We start from the raw sequence: 18,787 nt of genomic DNA, 5'->3' as shown, positions 1-18,787 counted from the left end.
ATTTCCGATCCAGAAAACCCTCTAGAGATCAAAAGAATAAGAGGTTTTTCCCCAGAGTGAGACTAAGGGGAGGAAAGGAGGCTCCAGCGCCTTTATATTTCATTTAGCTCTAAGGGGCCCAGGGGGAAAGAAATACCTAGAATTGTTAAGAAGCCAAGTAGTTTCAGAGGCCACCATTTCATCTCTTCAGTATTTCAGCCGGTACCTCTCTAGTCAAGAATTCTTAGTGTATTCTGGTGTTCCAGAAACAAGTTAGCCGGCAACTCCATTACCAACCAGTGGGAAGGTAAATTATTTAGAACTGATGATGCAACTCAATTTGTATGAAACTTTCCAGACTGGTTGAGTTCAGCTACCATACTCCTGGGTTATCAGGACAACAGTAGAACTCACCAAAACTGTTTTTTGGTTTTTTTTTTCAGCATTTGACAAATAATCATCTGAAATGCCCAGTTATATGATATTGCATGTAACAGTGATAACAACAGAGGTCTAAATAATCTGGCCTCTGCCTATTGCAGTGATTTCCTCTTCTACCACCCTCCTTATGGTCTTATGTCACTTCATCACTCTGAGCATATTCCCTGCTTCTGGGTGTTTGCACTGTCTGTTCCCTCTACCTGGGTTGAAATGTCATCTCTAAGAAACTATTCTTAGTAGCTTTTCCAGGCATTCTCTAAGTACTGCTCTGCTTAGTTTTCCTCACAGTATTTGTACTAGTTAATATTTTCTTGTTTGCATGTGTGCAAGTTGAACTGTTCTCAATTTTTGACTCCCTCCCTACTGTAATAGACATGCAGTGTGACAGATAACAATGGGTAGAAAACAATCCTTACCCCATTGATGTTAGGCTCAGCCTCATGACTTGCACTGGGTAATTAAATGTTGGCAGGTGTGATGAGAACAGTCTTTAAATATGCTGTGAGTCTTGCTTGTGCCCTGGTGCTTCTGCCATTCCCTATAAGAAAATATGTTGGTAAGTAGTCACTTTTGGAAGAAGAATAAAGAGACTCTTAGAACAAAACTTAACCTAATCAGAGATCTAGAACCAAGTCCCTCAAGACCTGAAGTAGTGTTATTTCAGCCTATTCATGGGACCATTAGCAAGAAAATAAAGAAAATAAACACTTATTGTTTGAGCCTCTGAAATTTGTGCTTGGGTGTGAGGTTTGCCATTCACTATAATTGTGCCAGTTGCTAATTAATACAGAAAGTATACCAGAAAAGGGCTTCTTCTGTCAAAAAAACCTAAAATATGTATCTTTTGGTCTGGGATCACATAGTAAATAAAGAGAAAACTCTCATAACTGTAATAAGAAGCTGGAAAAATGACAGCCCATATTATTTAGTAACAAAACATAAAACTATTGACCATAGCAGCCTAGAAGGCAAAAAATGGACTAAGTATACTCATAGCATGGGGCTGAGAAGTTTTTGAGGCAGTATGTTCAAAGTATGAGTTAGTTGCTATTATCTGCATTTGGTAAGTTACTACAAGAAAGAGACTGCAAAAAGTTGACTGGTTTTCAAGCAGGAGTGAGGAGAAATGAGAGATACTAGTAATTCTGGAAATAGTAAGTTTGAAAAATTAAACCATTTCTCTACCTAAAGGTGTGGCCATTCGGACACTGTCACAAAGTCAAGTCAAAATCAGCAAAGTGATTGTCACACTCTTTGTTAAGGCCCCTGAAAAGATTAAGGAGACTGAGAATACAACTCACAGGTGACTAATACATGCAAAGTACCTACACTTATCTCTAGAAAGAAGCACGTTTTTAAAAGAATTGTGGGTGAGGCATTTGACACATGTAGTTGACAGGAATCATACATAGAAAACCCACCAAGTTTTTGAGAGAGTTGTAGCAGAAAAATTGCCACCAGCTTAGATGTAGAAAGACTATATCTGTTTGAGATATATAAAGATCTAGGTACCCCCCAAATTTTACAGGCAAGAAGCAGGCAGAGAATCTGCTTAGCTTCCAAGAAGGGCATATTCTCCAATACTGATCAGAAAAGCCAGAGATGTAAGAGGGAGTTTCAAGAGCAGGGCAGAGGAAATGGGTGATCAACTCCCAGGTGCAGAACCAGGGCTTAACCAAAATACATACCAACCTCTTTGTAGGGGAACCTGGCAAGATTTGGTCAGCAGAATTTCAAAATTGCTATAGACCAGTTATTTCTATATTTCTCTCAGTTTTTTCCTTTTGAGTGCAACTGTTTAATTTGTTCATCCTGTCCTTATTCCAATATTGTATATTAGATGTGTAGGGGTAGATAATGTATCTTTGAGTTCATAGATGGCCAGATCAAGAGCAGCTCTACCTAGGCCTGACATAGATCATGAGATCCTGGACTTTGAACCTGATACCATGATTGGGTGAGACTTTGTGAGATTTTTTTGAATGCCAATGAGTACATCCCATATGCAAAAGGATTCTGAACAGCTGTGACCAAGAGGGCAGACAGTGGTAGATACATTGAATTGTTATTTTCAAATCTTCATTCCCTCCTTATTATAAAATTATACATTCACACTGTTTTCCATATAACTTGCAGTTCTTCCCACTATGAATGAAAAAATATTTCTTTGATACATTAATGTTGGGTGTGGCATATGAATTATCTTGGTTAATTACAAGTTAGTAAATGTGTCTAAAGCAGAGTTTTAGGCTTGCAGGCATGATCCAGATCTTTCACTTGCACTCCTGCCATTCCCCATGAGGAGAACATATCCCCAGATAACTGCTGGTCCAGGGAGAAGCCAAAGAGATAACGGGAGCAGATTTGAACCCAACTGATGGTTTTGAGCCAAGATAAGCTGAACCATGCTAAGATTGGTCACCTTCCAGCTGACCACAGAACGGCGAATGAGACAAATGAATATTTGGTGTTTCAATTTAGAGATTGAGAGTTGTTTGTTTCATAGCATTATTGTAGGATAAATGCTGACTGATACCATTTATTTTTATTTATTTATTTATTTTTAAGATTTTTATTGGGGAATTGGGGGATGGGAACAGCGCTGGGGAATTGGGGGAAGAGGAACAGACAAGTTGCTGTTGTTTTGTTCTTCAGTCTGGTTGTGGAGGACGTTGCTTCACTGGCCCAAGTTGGCACCATCATTGCGCTCTTCCCGAGCGAGGCAGATCAGTCGCCGGCTTCTGGACAGCCGCTCACGCTGGCTGCTGGCTACACACGGTAGCCCATGGCAGCCCACTGCAGCAGGGGTTGCAGCCTACACCGTCACCGGTGACTCATGGCAGCCCAGCTCCAGGTTGAGCTGTTGNGAGGGCAGTGTCACTGGCCCTCATATGTGGGATCTGAACCAGGGCCCTCTGGCATTCCAAGCCAGCTCTTAACCAATGCGCCACTTGGCCGGCCCATGATACCATTTATTTTTGTTTATTCTCTGCCCTCATGGGTATATAAGCTCTATGAAAATGGAATATTGTCTATCTTAATCATCTACGTATTTCAGTGGACCGAAACATTCAGGCACATAGTCACTGCACAAAAATATTTTTAAATAAATAAATGAAAACTATAATATATAGTAAGAAACTACCAATGTAACACCATCTATTAGACTCTGTTTGGCTGTATCATCTACTGGAAACTTAAAGCTAAATTCACAGTGGGCAGAGAAGAATGGGATACCTATAGGAAAAGAAGCCATTTGGAATTCTTCACGAGAAAAAGTATTAAAGATCTTGTTGACTGATGTTAGGGATGTCTGACATAGAGATAGCTGTAGCGATTAGAATAGTTAATTCGATTGAAAAAGAATTATTACGAAACAATGTCCCAGTTGTCTTTATATCTACAGCTCCAGCAAAAAGTGGGCTTTCGATACATGTTTGTTCCAATGAACTGACTTTCAGAGCTCATAGAAACTTTTCCACTCCACTTTGTCTTTAGTTATGGAAGATATTTATATGACATCAGCAGCTAATGCAGGCCTCTGCTTAATTCTTCAGTCTGCTGAAAACTCTAACGTAGGTGGAGCTTGGTTGTGTCTTTGGGGTCAACTTTGGAGAAGATGGCACTCTCTTCTCTTTCCACAGATGGAAAGGCAGGAATTCTATAGATACCATTAGCAGACTGGTTTTTCAGCCTTTTACATTTTCCAAATCAGCCCATTTTACTTTCTTGTTCTTCCTTAGTAATCCTTTTCTTTCACTCAAATATTCCCTCCCTTTATTTAAGGTGATAATTCCACTAACAGGTTAATTTCCATCTACTGTTATCCAGCTCTTACTAGGTACTACATATGGGGCAATATCCTGAAATATTACATTTGAGTGAGACATAGTTCTTGCCACCAAGGTGTCTATTGGAGAAGAAAGACAAATAATCGGATTATGTTGCCGTAAAGTAAGTGGTACAATTGAACAATACATCATGAGAACACAAAAGCAAGGCATCTAAATGATACTGAGGGACAACAAAGAAGGGAATTTGAAATAGAAGATAAAGAAGGGGGATGATGATGTGAGAGAAATTTCCTCAAATATGTGTTTGTTTATGCTTATGCCCACTATAAAAAAATAAATATGTGTATCCCTGCAAGAAATGGGATGACCAGATACACACTCTAGCCCTAATGGAAAAGTGGAGAAAAGAGGAGTGTGTAGGGTCCTCAAAGACTCTCAGAGTATGGTGTACATACCTTACCACAATCTCAAGAAAAATGATGGAATGACAAGAAAGCACAAAACAGCAATTGTTCTGGAAAAGAAAAAAATGAAATCTACTGATTGAAACTGTTTGTCTACTTGTTGAAAGTGTCTTTTTTATTTTTATTTTTTTTTAAAGAAAGGCACTTGGAGTCAGTAGAGAGAAATGAAAAAGCAAGGGAAGAAAGTCTAGAATGTAAAAACAAGGCCAAATTATATGTGATAAAGGAGAAAACAGGATGGAATTTGTTTGGCCAGAGCAATGGTGTGACAAGACAATGGATTGTCAGAGTCTGGGGTACTTTATAGAAAGTAAAAAAAAAAAAAAAAAAAAAAATCCTTGTGAGGTGATTGATTAGACAAGATAACATGCCCTGAGGCCAATGGTTCAAGAGTTTATGTGGTGGATTTAAAAGTTTTCTAATTTAGTAGAGAGCATTTTTTAAGATAGCTGGAGAATGTTTAGTTAATTAAATTTGTGAAGTAAATGCATATCCCCAAAAGTGTTTGTTTTATGTCCGCTTTTTATTTTTTAAATCTCTCAGATTTGTCAAAACTAAATTGTGCCAATGACATGTAAAAGTTGGTCTATTAATGATATTTATCTTCCCTTTTCTCTTTATCACTCTACTCCAACTGCTCTTTCCCCACCACCACCCCCATCCTGGAGGGCTACGCAAAGTCAGTGTTCTAATAACAAATCTTATGGCAATATTTCCTGAAAAGAACTTGTTTCTCATGTATATGTCTTTTTTGAAGAAGGCATTACAGTAAGAGAACATGTAATCTCCCAGACAACTTTTCTTTCAAGGGACACATTAAAAGGATCTCTGCCACATTTCTTTATTAACTGGGATACATATAATAGAAAACTATGGATAATTATAGTTCCCAACCACAAATTCTAATACACATACTATAAATAATTTTATAATTCTTGTGACAGAAACCAATGGCAAATCAAAGAATGATTTAAATAGGCAGATTTCATGATTATATCCTCTTTTCTTTTACAATTTTTTATAATTATCAGCACATTTAGTAATTGTTATTTACTATTGTCTTCCTTTTTATATTTTTATCAATAGTACAAAGAAATAAAATATAACTGAAATAAATAGGGAAGGGGAAAATACCTTGAAAAGAATTTGCCTACTGGAAAATAGCTTATATTTTTACATACATGGTTATATTTGATCTTCCTAACAAACTGCATAAGTTAGGGCAGGGAAGGGAGGTAGCCCATCAGAACAGATCAGAAGATGGTCTTTTAGTCATAAATGCCTGGGTAAAATTCTACTCATTAGCTGTAGAACCTAGGGCAGGTTAGTTCATGTCTGTGAGGCTCAGTTTCCATCATTTGTAATACAGGTATAATAAAACTACCTCATAGGTTTGCTATGGGGATTCAATGAGGGAAATTAAAGGCCTTGGTACATAGGGCTAAATAAATAAGTCTACCAATACCAATTAGAGTAAGTATTGCCAAAGTGTTACTATATTTTTCTCCACCTGACACATGAAAACACTGAGCTAAGAGAGAGAGAGAGAGAGAGAGAGAGAGAGACAGAGAGAGAGAGAGAAAGAGAGAGAGAGAGAGAGAGAGAGAGTTTATAGACGTATGTGTCTAGAAGCAAGCCTAACCATGCTGCTGACCACACTGAAGGAAAGCTTTCTCTTTTAGCTTTTAATATGCAGAGGCAACCGGTCCATAGTTGGCACTTCTAAGAAGAAAAAAAAAATCCATTAGAAAATATGTATTGATATCATTTTAACTAAATTATTAAATACCTTTTCAACAAATGTGTTAATCTAGTTACAATCTTTCAAAAATGCAGTGAGTCACAGTCTGAGCATTGTTAGAGCCCTAAAAGGTCAGACTCCATCTACAAGATGGCCCACTGCAGTCTCTCCCCGACCTCGCTAGCCAACTCTTACCTTAATGATATAATTAAATGGCTATAATGTTCAATAATTCTTACTCCTTTAATTAACTGGAAGAAAATCTCTTATCTGCTCAATGTTAAAGATTCTGTTGTTTCACTTTGCCCAAGTTTCGAAAGTCTAATGTCCAAACTCCTTAACAATTGCAAAGAGCACTAATTATTTTAAAAAATAAATAAATCAATGAGAATTTGAGTGGAAATGCAAACATTCAATCAACTATATGTTTTCAGCTAAAATTGGTTTTTCTATATCTTGCTGTTGGCTTTCACCAAAAGTTATTCTAGATAACAAATGTGAACTTAGCAGAAGCCAAAGTCACTGAATCAGATGATTCCCTTGAAAATTCTCCTAGATTAAAGAAGTGCAGCACTTTCACAGAGGCTAAAGTTCTTTATGAAGAAACATTATGAACCTGGAACAAGACATAGAATACATATTACAAAGTTTACAAAAGTTTTTAAACCTCTTCCATTTTTCCTTTGACCTTCCATTAATTTAACAGCAATTGAGTTGATTTCTATTAAATTAGATTAATTCAGGCTGAAATTGAAATATTCTCAATTAGATGCATACAGGATCCAGTGGTGCCACCTAAGCAGAAAGAAAAAGATGGGGAATTCTATATGAAGATCAGACAATTAAGTTTGCGAACTCATCCTAGAAAAAGTGCTACATACCTCATTGCTGAATATCACTATGGTCACCTTCGAAGTACTTGCCTTGGGAAGCTATGCACTGACACCAGTGCCTAGCCTACCCTTCAAAGCAATTTTGGAACTCTTTTTCTGGAATGGCCATCAGAGCTGTTGTTGTATTACCCTTGATGTCCTGAATGTCATCAAAATGTCTTCCTTTCAATATTTCCCTTATCTTCCAGTAAAGAAAGAAGTCATTGGGGGCTAGGTCAGGTGAATAGCGAGGGTGTTCCAATAGTTATTTGTTCCAATAGTTATTTGTAGGGAGGGTGGTCCAACAGTTATTGTTCCAACAGTTATTTGTTTACTGGCTTAAAACTTCATGGACAGTGCCATGTGAGCTGGTGCATTGTTGTGATGCAAGAGCCATGAATTATTGGCAAAAAGTTCAGGTCATCTAACTTTTTTTCTTTTCTTTTCTTTTCTTTTCTTTTTTTTAAAGATTTTTATTGGGGAATTGGGGGAAGGGGAACAGACAAGTTGCTGTCCTTTTGTTCTTCAGTCTAGTTGTGGAGGACGTTGCTTCACTGGCCCAAGTTGGCACCATCATTGCACTCTTCCCTGGTGAAGCTGATTAGTCACCGGCTTCTGGACAGCTGCTCACAGCGGCTGCTGGCCACTCACGCTGGCTGCTGGCTTCACACGGTAGCCCATGGCAACCCACTGCAGCAGGGGCTGCAGCCTACGCCATCGCCTGCGACTCATAGCAACCCAGCTCCAGGTTGAGTTGTTGTTCAACATCTTAGCTGCAGAGGGCAGTGTCACTGACCCTCATATGTGGGATCCAAACCGGGGCCCTTGGGCGTCCCAAGCCAGCTCTTAACCAACATGCCACTCAGCCGGCCCTCATCTAACTTTTTCATGCAGCCATTTTCAGCACTTCCAAATAGTAAACTTGGTTAACTGTCCAGATGGTACAAATTCATAATGAATAATCCCTCTGATATCAAAAAAGGTTAGCAATATCATTGCAACAATTTTGCGAACTTAATTGGCAAAACTTGTAAGCTGTTCTCACTTCCAATGTGGCATGGTCAAGACTCAGAAGTATCTTTATGTCCCCCATAGAGAGGACTTAGAGGGGCTGGGTTGAATATAGTGGGCTTAGCATGGGGCCCCCTGTGCCAAAAGATAAGGTGCCTCTTTAGCAGACACTATGAAAGGACTTTCCAGGACAGGGGCTGGTTGCACCACATGGCAGAGACTCAAAAGCTTTGGCAAAAGCTGAGATGAGTCAGAGGCCATCTGGGGGCTTTCTGAGTACTGAACAATCAATAGGAAGGCAGGTCCCAAGTCAAATCTGCTACTGACACCTGTGGGGCAAAGAGCAGCCAGGCAGAGGAGAGACCTTGCTACAGAGACCTTCAGGACCACAGACAGGACAAGGACCCAAGCATCTCTTTCCTCTGCTTCTAGGGAGACAAAGCAAGGCCCTCAGCATGATGTGCCTTAGGGTGGGGAAGGTTGTGCACAAATGTCTGCTCTCATGTGTCACCCTCTCTTGGCAAATCATGTGTCTTGGGACAGGCCTTGTTGGTCTGGAGGATGGAAGGTTTTTTGACATCAGTTATCTCAGGAGGGTGGCCATCTTTGTCTTTTTGTAATTCATTCTAAGTGTAAGCCTGTGTTAGCTATCGCCCTATCTTTCAGACACTGAGACATTTTGAAGAAGAGAAAAGTGGGGCTAGGGGAACAATCTGGGCATTTTCTTAAAGAGACTTAGCCATTGAAAGAAGACACTAGAAACCATCATACTTTGAATAGATTAAATGTTAAAATGAAAGGAGACTTACAAACCAGAAGTGACTGAAATATTGCTAATGGATAATAAGTTGTTTTTACCATTCAGTGAGGTGGAATTATATGGGCCAGATCAGAGTTTTTAGAAATTAAAGGGCAGCACTTATTTTCTGCATATCTGAGCATAGCATGAAAAAATTTTCAACTCCATTTTGTGTGTGTGTGTGTGTGTGTGTGTGTGTGTGTGTGTGTGTGTGTGACAAAAGACTAGAGGATTGTACTCTAAACGTAATCATGGGATTTTTGTCTGCATAATGAGATGATAAATGTTATATTTTTTATTTTTCACTTTTCACATCCTTCAATTTCTGTGATGAGTGTGTATTAGTTGTTTAAAATATATATATATATATATGTATGCTATTTTAAAATATTTTTTTTATCATCTAGTTTTTTTTGTCTAAACTCCAACTGTTTTAAAAAACATGAAGTATTTGGTCAGATATATATCCTTTCTAACTTTAATGTGGTTCTGTTTTAATCCCTTTATATCAAAGATCATGTTGTGTCTCCTTTTTTCTCTTTAAGTTTCAAAATGGCCTTTGGCCAAATGCAATAAATTTTGCCCTGACCTGACATAAAGAATGGAGTATGTATATGAAAGCACTTTGAAAACTTTAAAGGACTTTAAAAATGCATGGTGATATTGGTGGTGGGATGAGGGGGAGGTGGGGGAAGGGGGAGGAAACACAAGAGGAGAAACTAGGTTGTCCCTTTGCACAACGTAAATTTCAAAAGTTCTTCCTGAATGTGTTTGCAAACAGAAGCAAATGGAAGTCAGTGTCTGACACTCGTGAATGTTCACAATTTTATGAAGTTAATCCCACACCTGTAGCAATATGGCATGCCCCTTCAGGGTGACATTTTTCTGTGCTGTTCACTGCTGTGAAGCGCAAGGACCTCCTTCAATAGAGCCAGAGGTACCTTGGAGCTATTGGCTGCCTCCTGTATCTATATTGTTAAGAGCTGTCCTAGAAATGAATCCTAATTAGAAAAACTCCTTTAATCCTAGAGACTCTTTCTAAAGTTTTTTGGGTGTTTGTTTGTGAGGAAGAACCAAGAGATCCCAGAAAAAGGGGAAATTCTAAGACTGCTCTCCGCATTTGGATTGCCTTAGAAACGCTCTCCCCAGATTAAAAGTGATATAATTTGTTGGCAACGTGTCCATCTTCACTTTCCAGGCTCCCTAGTGTAAACCCAGGGTAGAATAAACATACTTTAATGGTTAAGAACATTTCATATGGACTCAGGCAGCCCAGAATCAGATCCCAACTCTACCACTTGTAGAGACGTTGGAGAAATTGCTTGACCTCTCTTTGCCTTTAATTCCTTGTCGTAAATGGTGATTATAATAGGACCTATTTCACAGGGTTCTTGAGAGATTTAAACTGTATTAATATATGTGAAGTGTGTACAACAGCATCTGGCACTTAACAAGTGCCCCATAAATGCTAATTGTTATTATTAAGAAGAAGGAATCCTCAAGTGTATCCAGGCCACCACAAGCCTCCAAGGTTCACAATCTGTCCCTCCAAGGAAGATATCCTGAGAGGGTCTGGTAATGGGACAAAAGAATGCTTCTCATAGCTCTTCATAGTTCAAGTGTGTGTGGTGATAACCTATTTGTGCATGAACAAATGTGTACCAAGCTTTCTGGATTTACTCTGGCAGAAACAGGGTTGGATTTGTGTTGAGTTATCCATATTTTCTGGCCCAGTTGGTTCTGGGATGACCCCATGCTCCTGGGTATGGCTCTGTCATATACCCATCAAGACTAGGTATCAATGTACTGGTCTTATGCCTTAAAGAAGGCAAGCAAAGGAAATGTCTTCAAAAAGAATGTTGAGTTCATGGATTTACTGTTTTCTTACCAGCATTTTAAGTATGGGTGGCTCTCAACCTGGCATTGAAATGAAATCCATTGGACCATATAGCCAACCTAGAAAATATGAGGAGGCTCAAAAGTGCACTTTCATCTGGAGAACACAGTCTTTCCTCCCTTTTTTGACCAAAAGGGAAATTACAATTAGGGAGGAGGGAACAGAAAAAAATCACTGGCTAGAGCTAATATTCTCAAACACAAGAGTGTTATCTGTAGGGTGCCCTCATCATATCCTAGAAGGGCAACATTTACATGATGTTGGGCTTCATGAAATTTAGCCAGATCTTTGGCATTTTTAGGTAAATTAATATTTAATTAATTCTTCAAAAACACATGACATTTTTCTAGGCAGTATTATAAATTGATCAGCCAGCTATTACCACAACTTACAGCTCTGCCCAGAGCATTAGTCCATCTCATCACTACACACTTTGGAAAAAACATTGGTGTTAGTCCTTAGCCACCCCTGCTCCATTTTAATTCATTCATCAAACACGTAGTTCTGGGTATTATTCCCTCTATCCAATCTCTTCTCTCCCCACACCTTCCATTTCCTTCCTCATGTCTCATGATGTCAATTAACAGAGCCATAAAAAATGAAGGCATTTCAGATTTGTTTTGGGCAGGAGGGGTCAGCCTGAATTTCCAGTGTACAGCTCTCACACACACACATCTCCCCCTACTGTAGGGATTGCATTTCATCTTCCATTCATCCAGCTAAGGAGAACAGAGTCTAATTTAGGAGCCTCTTTATGCCTGTACATATTCAGCCAGAGGGGTCAATGTTGATTGATGCAAAGACACTCTGTCCTCCAAGAGCTTGCCAAGTCCCTGCTGGTCCAGAGAGGAGCAACCAACAGTAACTCACCCTTTAGTGCCTGTGCATTTCTGTGCCTCTAGCAAGAAACAGTCAATAAACACCAGAGGCAACTTATGTTGCTTTAGATCGCTAATAAACGCCTCACACCACCACCTCAGAGCCCTTTCACAAAAATGTATTTCTTTACAGATAGATGCCAAGCCCTAGCAGCCAATTACTACAAAACTGTCTCAAAGGCTTGAAGGAGAAGGCAGGGAGAGAAAAGGGGTCCTCTCCAAAGACAAGAGTTACGTGCTTCCTCCTAATAAATATTGCTCCTTTTTGTTGAGAGCTTCCTCTGAACCAGACATCTGGGACGAGGCTTAACCTACATTAGCTCACTCATTTCTCACAATTCTGGGACTCAAAAAGCTCTAGCCCACTTTACAGATGAGGACACAGAGGTTCACAGAGTTTGAGTAGCTTCTAATCTCTGCTTCTTTACTCCCCCAGCCCCCTCAGAAATAGGTTTGTGATGTGTGTTGTGAAAACAGCTGAAATTTTCCTGGATGCCAGGCAATTCAGATTGCTGTCTGGACCGTGGAACACTGTCACTCCTTCCCTTACAGTGGCAAAAGGCTCAATGATTCAGACTACTCCACAGGCTGCCAGAAAGAAACATGGCCCATTATATTCTGTCCATCATCCAGACATCAACACTTCCAGGGTCTTCCACTTTATTTTAAGGGCAAGTGTCCATTATTCTGGCAAGTTTCTTTTGGTACCACAAAGTATTGTGTGTTCACTCTGTGATAGGTTCTGAATAGGTTTAAGGGAGTGAAGTGTTACCATAAACAAACAAACAAACAAAATGATGGCATGGACACAGTCTTTCACAATTATTTTCAATCATGCAACATTCAACAAAGCCAGTCCCTGGGTTCAATGCTAGGGATAAAGATCACAAACATGCCTGGGCCATGGAGTGTATTATTTCTTTTCGTTCTTCCTCTGCTCTATCTCTATAGCCTTAGGAGAGTCAAGCCTTAGGCAGATTTATGTGGCAGGATGAAGCACCTGCATTGACCAAAAATCTATCTGGCTACTAAGTATAGAAAAGCTAATGTCTCCACATTCTGAAAAAAAAATCATACAGTTGGACACTTGCTATGGTCTGATAGGTTAGAGCTGTCAATTTCCCATTTCATCATGCTTCTCTCCTGCAAGAACTGAACCACAGACTATCACAAACTTTTGGCTTTTTTCAACCTTTCCTGAAAACTCACAACATATGAACATTAAATATCTAAGATCATTGCTTATCTCTAATATCTGTGCCATGAAGGACCCTGGGGGTGCTGCCTTACATTGTCTCTAACCCGGCTGTTTTGCAACATTTCTAGGACGTGAAGGGGCAGACATGAGCCATCTCCTCTTTGCAAGAGAGCAGAGAACCTCTGACGGTGGTAGATCCAGGCTTGAATTTGGGGTAAGGATCACTACCCTTTTCTGTTGTGGAGAAAAATGACCTAATATTTTGAAGATAATAATAATATTCATGATAATATCTTGTATCTCTACAGTTCTTCCCTATTCTTCAAGTACATTTGCATCTGTGGTTTCATTAGCGCTATACACCGAACTTTACATTGGTATAAACATTTTGATATTTTTCTCAATGATACATTTCTGTATCTAATCACCACAATCAGAAAGGGAAAAAACAGTTATCCTGTTTATCAATGAAGAAACTTAGGGTTAGAGAGAGTAATTTTCTCAGGTTATAAAGCTAGCATTCAAACCAGATGATTCTTTGCAAAGTCCAATGTTTAGTACTCTCCGACAATCTTTATTTGGTACATGGGGAAATGGAGGCCATTCCCTAGGGAATCATGGAAGAAATAGATCACACGTGCCTATAAGCCACACATCCTACCTCAAGAACAGAAGTCATGGTTTTAGTTATGCGGCCATGGCCAATGAAACCTTGCCCAAAGCATTTGTATGAACTGCAAATCCAGTCCACTTCCAAAAGCTAAGCTTCTAGAGAGGGGTTTCTGTTGACACTTTCTGTGCATGTTTTGTTATGCTTGTTTGCATTGGCCTACAGAACCAGTAACTAGGGACACAGGAAGACTCTGAGCCAAGGAGTGGTCTGTCCACACCTTTGGGACAGGGGTGTTGCACCAAGTTAGCTGCCACTTGAAAGGATGGTTGCTGCACTGTCTTGCTGTCTCCCGGTTTTATTATCCCTGAGATAATAAATAAAAGCTCATCCTGTTGTGTCCAAAAGACCCTTTTCAAGAGACCTGCTCTTGCTGGAAGTGTCCCCAGCTTCCTTACCTGATTACAGTCAGAAGCTGGACATTTCAAATTAAATAGGAACAAATAAAAAAAATGAAAGGAGAGTGGGAAGGAGGAGGAATGAAGTAGCAAAAATGATATTCATGTAAAATAGCCAAAGAAAAAAATGGAGCCTGAAAAACTCCACTGCTACTGGCAAAGATTGACACTTGTCGTCTCATTTTAAGGTAAAAAGAGCTACAGTAAGAATCTTAAGGATGAGAATTCCAGGTCAGTTTTGTGTAGGATATTCTGATGCAGACATGGCCAGATTAAACAGGAAGATGTCTGAAATCTAGACCTGAATTTTTATGGCTCTCAGGTTGCGATATGAACTCTACTTGGTTATATGATGACATATGAAAGACATGAGGTACAGATCTTAGAAGGTGGGAAGAATATTTGCTCCACTGTGCCATTTTCCCTCTACTAAGTCCCGCCAAGAATCGAGTGTCATTTGAGCTCAAAATTCTGCTTGAGATGTGCCTAGAGAGACCCACTGGAATGCGGATGGATGGGAAAGCAGGAGGAAAATTCTTGTAACACTCCAATGCTAGTAAGAGAGTTTAAAATTAAATGGAAGGATTTATGGACCAGGGCTAGAGTGTGTCCATTACCAGAGTGATTTCAAATAGAATTATTATTGTTCCCCTAAAAACAACTTGCAATCAACAGCTTAACAAAGCTTGAGAACCACTTCAGCCTATTTGATACAACTTTTCGTCAGTGACACCTTCATCACATCTGCCTCATACATTGCTATCACCTATTTCAGCTGCATTAAATATCGCTTGATCTTAGAATGGCATTAAGATATTGGATAAGACAATCTAACTTCACCATCCAGATGCTGAAAAGACATTTACATTTACTGTGGTTTTTCAATCCTATTAGCCAAAGTAATATAGTGTACAATAAAAATATATTATCTTATTACAGTACTCTTATCATGAAGAAACAATGAGCACACAGAAAGATGATTCATGTTATATTGTCTGCCACTAAAGGATTAGGACTCTCCAACAAACTCAAACCCAATTTGGATAAAATAAAGTATTTAGTGTTAGAGAGTTAACTTATCTTGTGCCCAAACTAGTTTCATCCACATATTAGAAGCCATTATTAACTAGGCAAAGAGATTTGGGAGAACAGAATGGATAATTACTATATAAGAGACATCCTTGCACATAGCATGAAAAACACAATTTGGTCATGTGGCTGTCCCCTAACATCACACTCTTCATTTTAGTGTCCACTAGCCAGGTATAAGGAAAACTTTCAAGTCTCAAAAGAAGCTGGAGCTACTGGGTATTTCCTCAAAACTGTGACAATCCTTTTATGAAAAGGAAAAAAAAAACAATAGGCATTCAGGATGATCAGTGGAAATGTCTCTTAAGGCCATTATTTTTAGCTGAGCGTTGTTGTGACTATTTCCATGGCTAAACCATGAACATGTTTTCTGCACAAGCCCGGTCAGCTAGTGGCCTTAATTAACTTTCAAATGGAGAACGCCGTGGTTTACCACTTATTAAATATCCACCACACTAAGTTACAGTTTTACTCTTCCACACCTCACATAGTCAAGACACCTCAAAAAACCCACAGTGCTGAATAAGTGGTGATTTAAAAATATGTACCACATGTAATTATCAGACTAAACACACAGGCTGTGAGGGAAATTTACTAAAATCTGGGCAGCTCTCATTTCCAGATTGAATGATATAATTTGTAAATTGAGGCAACAGGATAAGTCACTCACAAGCAATAGAATAAGTTGTTCTTACTCACTCAAAGGAATTCCACAAATATTAAGTCCTTGCGTTGTGTTCCAGATACTGGGTATGCTTGTGGATTCCTCATGTCTAAGGGTTGCACAAGGGGGTGACAGAGTTCAGGGTATGGGGGAAAAGGAAGAGTACAGTCTCAGTATTCAAGATTTTTAACCAGTATGCCCCCTAAAGAAGAAGAAACAGTGTGAAATTACTCATCAAGTTAATTTACTCTTAATAACAACATATAAGTAGACTAACCAAGCTCATTTCAGCAAGCATTTTATTCATGAGGGAGATGATGCACTTTGAGATTCAATCGAGACAGAATTAGTTTTTGTGATTAGCTAGGTTGAGTGGTTAAGGTATAGTAATAATGATATCATTATTTCTTCTCTCCTCCCTTTCATACAATACTTAGGGGCACATATTCTCTCTCTCTCTCTCTCTCTCTCTCTCTCTCTCTCTCTCTCTCTCTCTCACACACACACACANCACACACACACACACACACACACACACACACACACACCCTCCTCACCCAAATCTATTTAAATTTGGCTTGTGAATTTTCAACTAGTGTTGTCTGTTTTAACTTGTGTACTCCCAGGGAAAAAAAAAAGTGAATTCACCTCTCGTTGAAATTCCACTGTGTATAAAATGGTCTTGGAATTTGAAGGAAGAAAAAAAAAGTCTTTCTACAAAGACAACATGTGAAAAGGCCAAGGGAGAGCATAACTGAAAAAATATATAAAAATGCAAATTTTCCTAAACTTCTGCTTTGGATGGACTGAAGCATAAGTGAGAACTTCAACAAAACAATAGAAAAAGATGACAGCTCAGAGTTTCAGAAATTTAAGACAGCAGCAGGATTAGACACTTTGGGTTGTCTTCGCACACATTTCTTATGGGAGTTAATTCCATTTGACATGCAAGACCAAAGCAAGATTACAGAGGCATAGCCCCATGGCGAGGTGTATGCTGTAGCTAAAAGCTGGGATTTGAATAATTGTGCAGGCTTACTCCAAGAATCAGGCGAGAACAGAATGAATGGATTATTACAAGGAACTTTGTGCATTTTTAACTGCTGGACTTAATAAAATACCCTCTATATGAGAGTAATGTTATGGTCGTCTGCACTTACTCTAGCTAAAGTTTGTGGTAGGATCCATCAAAAATGAGAAAAAAACAGGAGCTGTTTAAAGAAAGAAAAAGAAAGAAAGAAAGAAAGAAAGAAAGAAAGAAAGAAAGAAAGAAAGAAAGAAAGAAAGAAAGAAAGAGAAAGAAAGAAAGAAAAAGAAAGAAAGAAAGAGAAAGAAAGAAAAAGAAAGAAAGAAAGAAAGAAAGAAAGAAAGAAAGAAAGAAAGAAAGAAAGAAAGAAAGAAAGAAAGAGAAAGAAAGAAAAAAAAAGAAAATAATTTTGTCGTGAATAACTGGGCTGGGTCATGCCCATGTGATTTACAGAGGAAAATTTGGAAAACTTGAGAGCAACACATTCAAGCACCCAAAGTAGGCAGAATTCATTTCCTGTGCCAAGAAGTTTAAGGAAAATGGAGAGTAGAGTTCAGGGAAAGTGGGCCGCAAAAAAGTAGGTTTTTATTTCACTATTTCAGCTCATTAGGGAGGTCATTTGTTACTGAGAGAAATTACTAACCCACACATCATTTTATATATATGTATAAATGCAACCTCTTTCCTTAGAATCTGTGAAAGTACTTGTCTGTAAAAAAGCAGAAAGAGTAACAGTTCGAAAGACTTTTCACTGCATAATTAACTGTCCAGTGAGAATTATTAAAATTCTTTATATAATTCTTATTTAGCACTCATTAAAGTGAAAGATACAAATGCTGGACAACGCAAAGTTTGAAGAAGATTTAAGAAAGTTAAGTTAGTTTTGTAATTGCTGAGAATTATGAAAAGCTGCCCATTAACAGTAGCCCAATAGATATTTCAGTTTAAAAGTCACTGATTCAGATCTGAAAGGATTTGATTTCATTTTCTCCCTTACAATAGTCTTTATCTCCGCTCTTCCTGAGAGTCCACTTCTAATGGTCCGGCAGCCCTACCCAGCCTCGTGAGGGAAAGAAGTCAGCCCTGGAAGAGGAGAAAACTGCTCTGGGGTCATGGCACCAGGGCAGTGCGCCCTCTGCTGGGAAACCAGTCTGAGGTCCAGTTAGGGAAAATTCCCCCTAGACGGTCCCCAGGAAAGCAAGAGATGCACATTTCCAGTAGTGAAATGCTCTAAGAGGAGAGGCATCTCTTTCTCATCGCTGCTAGTGGAGATTAGAGGAGGGATATGAGAGGGCGTGAGCGCTTCATTAAACCGGAACTCAAACGCAGTTCTCCTCACAATACATGTCTGTCAGCCTCAGCCTGCCATGTAAAACGGCAACAGGAATGATGAACGCATTACAAATTTGTAGACCCTAAAATTAAACCCCACCTCATTTATTTCATATTCCAGCAGGCTGGGGCTGGCTGACATTAGAGGCACACAGCTTTCTTGATAAGCTCTGTGGTTTCCTTTTGCAGAAGGGATTTGTGCTCTGTATGGCAGCGCTTGGTCTTCCTGATGTCCCCTTTCTGTGTGGTGTAGCTGGGAAAAAGGAGGCGCGTTGCAGCGCTCTGCAGAAGAGAGTTGGGAATTGTCGCTCTGGGAGAGAAGCACATGGATATGCTACCACAGGAAGCCGAAGAGCTGGTCTTTGTCCCCTTGTCTCTGTGCATCCTTTATATCCTTGCTCTTAGGTGTGTGATTCACAGACCAGTAGTAGCTCCGGCATCACCGGGGAGCTTGTCAGAAAGGCAGAAGCTCAGGTCCCACCTAGAGCTACTGAGTCAGAATCTGCATTTTGACAAGATTCCCAGTGATTCAT

At 39.3% G+C, this 18,787-nt stretch overlaps 1 long non-coding RNA gene across 1 annotated transcript in view; it reads right to left on the bottom strand.

The window, feature by feature from the left end:
• The window catches only part of LOC109379295 (uncharacterized), a 131,596-nt gene that overhangs the window by 50,998 nt on the left and 61,811 nt on the right, over positions 1-18,787 (bottom strand). The window contains exon 2 of the long non-coding RNA XR_002123173.1: positions 837-958. This is a non-coding gene — a long non-coding RNA (uncharacterized LOC109379295). The remainder of the gene's footprint in view (positions 1-836; positions 959-18,787) is intronic.

This window comes from Hipposideros armiger, unplaced genomic scaffold (assembly GCF_001890085.2).
Source record: "Hipposideros armiger isolate ML-2016 unplaced genomic scaffold, ASM189008v1 scaffold_2, whole genome shotgun sequence".
Lineage (NCBI taxonomy): Eukaryota > Metazoa > Chordata > Mammalia > Chiroptera > Hipposideridae > Hipposideros > Hipposideros armiger.
This window is presented reverse-complemented; position numbering and strand designations above follow the sequence as displayed.